We start from the raw sequence: 4,718 nt of genomic DNA, 5'->3' as shown, positions 1-4,718 counted from the left end.
ATTCGCACATTTTCTGAAATATAACATCTTGCTGGTGATTCGAGAATCATAACGAGACACCTGCTTTATCTTTGGGTGGTTTGCATGTATCATGTAGGAAAGGCCAAAATGAAAGCAACTGCTCGCCTAGTGGAAGATTGTGGCAGTTTTACAGGCAAAGACATGGAATCATTTTCTTCAAGCCTTAGTTGAAGTTCCTTTGTGCACCATTTCTGCTCAACTAGTTGTTACATCTTTACTGATTTTGGAAGAAACTTGAGGTCCAATACTGGTCAAAATCATGGGATCTCGGAAACAGGAAATCCTGAAATCCAATACAATCCAGTCATTCATTCACTTATTGGAATGAATAAACAAATAGGATCCCCCCAAAACTTGAAAAATATCACATAAATGCTTCACTTCACTTCAAAGGTTATAAAGACAGACTTGCTGTCACATGACCACAACGTGAGTAAGGAATGCATGTCAGCCTCACTGCAGTGATTGTGTGAGCCGAGTGGATAAAAGGCTTATATAAACAGTGTAAAATACTGTGATATCAGTATCATATCAGAAATGAAAACGCGGTATGAACCATTTCCACTCAGGCGACCGAGTGGAAAACAGCTGATCATCTGTTCCCTGACAAGTTTAAACATGTCTTTGTACGTGAAATGTGATTATGTCTTTCCTTAACGTCATGTGAGCTGATGCTGTAGTCTGCTGCAGAGATTCACTTCTAATGTCTCTACTTTCCCTCACGCACAGATAGTCAGAATATCAGACAGTCTTATTAATCCAAAGCAGGGTAGGGGGGTATCCATAGAAACAGCCCTCTGTGCGGCTGCTCCCGCTCTCTCATGTGTGGATGTATCACGGGACGGCAACAGGCATTTGTTCGGCCCTGCACTCGTGTCTCTCCCTCTCTCCCTCTTTCTGCACACTCTGCTGTTTGCTACGACTCCGTAATCCTCACTGGTCTGTCAAGTCCTTCAGTGCTGAGGCAGGAGAACCGACGGCGGAGTCTGTTCGTGTGTTTCAAAGATTCAACGAGACTCTGTTGGCTCCTCCTCTTCTTCCATGATACCAGGTTATCTCAGTCAGTCTGGCCGGTCGCACAAGTTCATCGACAGCGAGAGCCACAGTTGGACAGCATTAACGTCCTGAAACCTCGGTATAATCCCTCAGTAATCTACGCCTCGTGTTGTCTTCTCATTAACGCAGGGATTATTTGTTTTTAAGCGTCAGGCTGTGCAGTCACCGTGGAAGGATATTTCTATTAGCTGTAACACATCTGCTGCTTCTAGGGGGGAGAAAAACGAAAAGAAAACAAGGTGAACAAGAGAAGAGAGAGTGAGGAGGGAGACAGAGATGAAAGTTACATGGGAGGAACGACGGAACACAAAGTTGACAGAGCTTGTGTTTCATCGGGGTCTGTGTGGCCCTGAATGGCAGTGTAACCTAACCTACACCAGCGATTGAATGTCCTGAAAGAAGATAATTACATCCCATTCAGTGGTGTCATAATATATGCTGTGCGACGCCGCTGATGTTCCAGAGCTCAGAGACAATCAGACAGAGTGGGATAGATTGGCTTTTTTTAGTGGAAAGTCAACTTTGTACTCTATTATTTCTTTATTTTATTTTTATTTCCCACACCTGGGACCTCCATAAGAAAACTGAACCTCACACAACCCCTGGCTCCCTGAGCTGATGTTATATCTCAAACAATCCATGAAACAGAATCTCTTTGCTGTCAAAGGCCCAAAGACACAGCTAAGTATTTTCTCCCTTTGTCTTTCTTTCTTTCTACACACGAGGGTTGAACACACTCGCACACAGGAACTGCACCTTATAACAACCTCTGAGTCAAAGTGAGTGAAGTGTAAGGTGAGAACAGAGAGAGGGAGCACTGACAGTGGTGCTGGGTGGTGGGGGTGGGGGGGTGCAGCACTGGGCTAACTTTATAAATAATAAATAACCGCTGAAGATGGCACTTGGTGTTCTCTTCGCGTTTATTCTCCATATTTCTGCAGCAGGAGGGTGCATTTTTAAATACACAAAGACCAATGTACTCAATGTTTCTTGATCCGGCACAATAAAACATCTACATTTCTATGTGTGTATCACACAAGAGACAATATGATGTGAACACATGTGCAGGTGATATCAGGTGCAAGGAAACACACACTCCTGTGTCTGTGACTGGCTTTAAAGATTACATTTCCAGTTTCCTCAGCTTGACTCGTGTAAGGAGACACAGTATACTCTCTCCTCCCTGCACACGGGCTTCGTGCAGCAGCTGCAGCCTTTGTATGTCAACACACTGACGCCCCTCTCTGACAGAACAAAAAGACTGAGACTCAAAAACAACACACAATAAGAGGAGAGTTCCCTGTTTCCAAAAAAAAAAAAAATGGGGGGGAATGGATAAACCAGTACCACACGGTCATGTCTGCGTCTCAATTTTTTTCAAACTGGATTCACTTTGTCAGACAGTGTCTCCTCTTGGTAACAAGATAAAGAATAAAGGAAACATCAACCATCATCACTCACCGGAGGAGTGCGTTACGCAGTCGCCGCATCAGCCTCAGCATCAGCCCGCAGTCCAGAGACAAAGATCCGAGGGAGAGACACGGGAAGGCAAAGAAAGTGGAGCATCCTTCTCTTTCTGCTCCGTGTGTGTGTGTGTGTGTGTGTGTGTGATTGAGATGGTACGAGGGGGGGAGAGAGGAGCAGGCACTGCTCGGCACCGAGGGGGTGAGAGGGATAAGAGGAGGAGGCAGATCCGCCGAGATGAGAAAAGCCAGAGGCTGCTGCTCTGTAGCCGTATATAGTGCAGGCGAGTGTCCGCTCTCTGTCAGCGCTCCGGTGGATCTGAGACAAGAGAAGAGGATCATCATCATCATCAGCAGCAGCATCATCAGCATCTCTCTCTCTATCTCTCTCACACTCACACACACACACACACTGCACCACAGAGGATGGTACACTCCACAGCAGTTCCTCAGAAATGAGCTTTTATCTCATTGGGACCAGGTTTTGGTCGCGATGAGGACTAACGGTCAGAAAGGGTCCTAAACACAAGCAAAAAATAAATAAAACCTTAAACATACATCTGAATGTATTTTAAAATTAAATATCAAATACACAACTAAGACATGAATCAAAATAAACACTGTATTTTTGTATTTTCAAAATATATAAAAAAAATACTCAGATTCTGGAAGCTCTTCCTTCACTATCTTTATTTACTTTCTCTGTGTTCAGTAACAGATGAAGCCCACAATGAACCAGCAAACAATACAACTAATGGACTGTTTCTTCACAGTACACTTGCATAATTTAGTCATTGGTGTGTGTGTGTGTGCACAACCTCCATTAAAAACAAAGGAAAATCAGGTAGTCATATTTAAATGTAACATCCTATTACCAACCAATACAATAATTTCTTAGAAGCCAACAATCACGACATGATCACCCTGACGAGTTGCATACACACCAAGGATTGAGAACAAATTCAAAATCTAGAAGATATATGTTATAATAATAATAATAACAATATAATAATGTTATAATTCCAATCACTAAATGGAGAACAAATACATTTGAAAAAGTCTAACTCAAGTGTGGCCCTGACAGCTTGCAACTTAGTCACTGTGTTGCTATGTGTGAATTGTATTTTACAGTACTTTAAAAATACAAAAATACACGACATTGAAGTATATAGATACAAAACTATGAAGACATTTCCGTCACCTCGATAAAATACAAATTACAAAATAAGATTGTATAATTTGGAAATACGTATTTTAAATACATGTATCAGAACTACTGCCCATCCCTGACCTGGTGTTTTTTAAAAAACATGTGAGGCAACTCAACTGTGGAGCATCTTTAATTTATTGTAAAGTTTTTTAAAAAAAATCTGTGTTCTCAAACATACAAACACATTCACACACATACAAAGAGCACAGCTACAGTTGAGGAAACCCAGTCTCACCTGTTTTGGCAAAAAACTGTAATAATAAAATCCTAAATGGTAATAGATGGATAAGACTGAAGAATATAAATAAGAAATTAAATAAAAACAAAGGGGTTGGACTAGCAGGCTTTAAAATAAAACAGACAAAGAGATTAGGAAGAAAGAATAAATATGATGAAACCTTCCATTTTTGTGGCTTAACCATGGTCATTTATCCACCTGACAGGATTTAGTTTGGCCTGATGTTCCACAAGAGAGGAAGCCAAAGAGGGAGGGAGGAGTCTTTGAATGTTTAAATATTACAATGCCACCATGTCCATGTCATTCAAGGATTAACCGTTTGATCAAGAAAGGAAACTTTTATATTAAACTCCAAAAAAGCAACACAATTTGAAATTTTTTTGGAACAACATAGTGACAAATTGAGGGATTTCTCCAGAAAATCTGGCATCCTGTTTTGAGCATGAATGAAAAATATCTATTTATATAAGTCGATTTATTGCATTGTACGAATAGCTTTTGATCCGAGCACATCTTTTTCCTTCTTTCCTTGTGTGTCAGTTACAACTAGCTCTTTTATTTCCAAAATGTAAAAACATGTCATTTTTCATAACCATTCAATCAAAAATGTTTATGTTCTCCCTGAGATATTTTTGTTTTTCCAATGTAGGCCATGATTAAATTAAGTCATTATGCACTTTTCTGTTTTAAACCCCAGTTTAAATGTCAAATGCCAGTTATGACCAAACAG

The sequence above is a fragment of the Solea solea genome, chromosome 8 (assembly GCF_958295425.1).
Source record: "Solea solea chromosome 8, fSolSol10.1, whole genome shotgun sequence".
Classification (NCBI taxonomy): domain Eukaryota; kingdom Metazoa; phylum Chordata; class Actinopteri; order Pleuronectiformes; family Soleidae; genus Solea; species Solea solea.
This window is presented reverse-complemented; position numbering follows the sequence as displayed.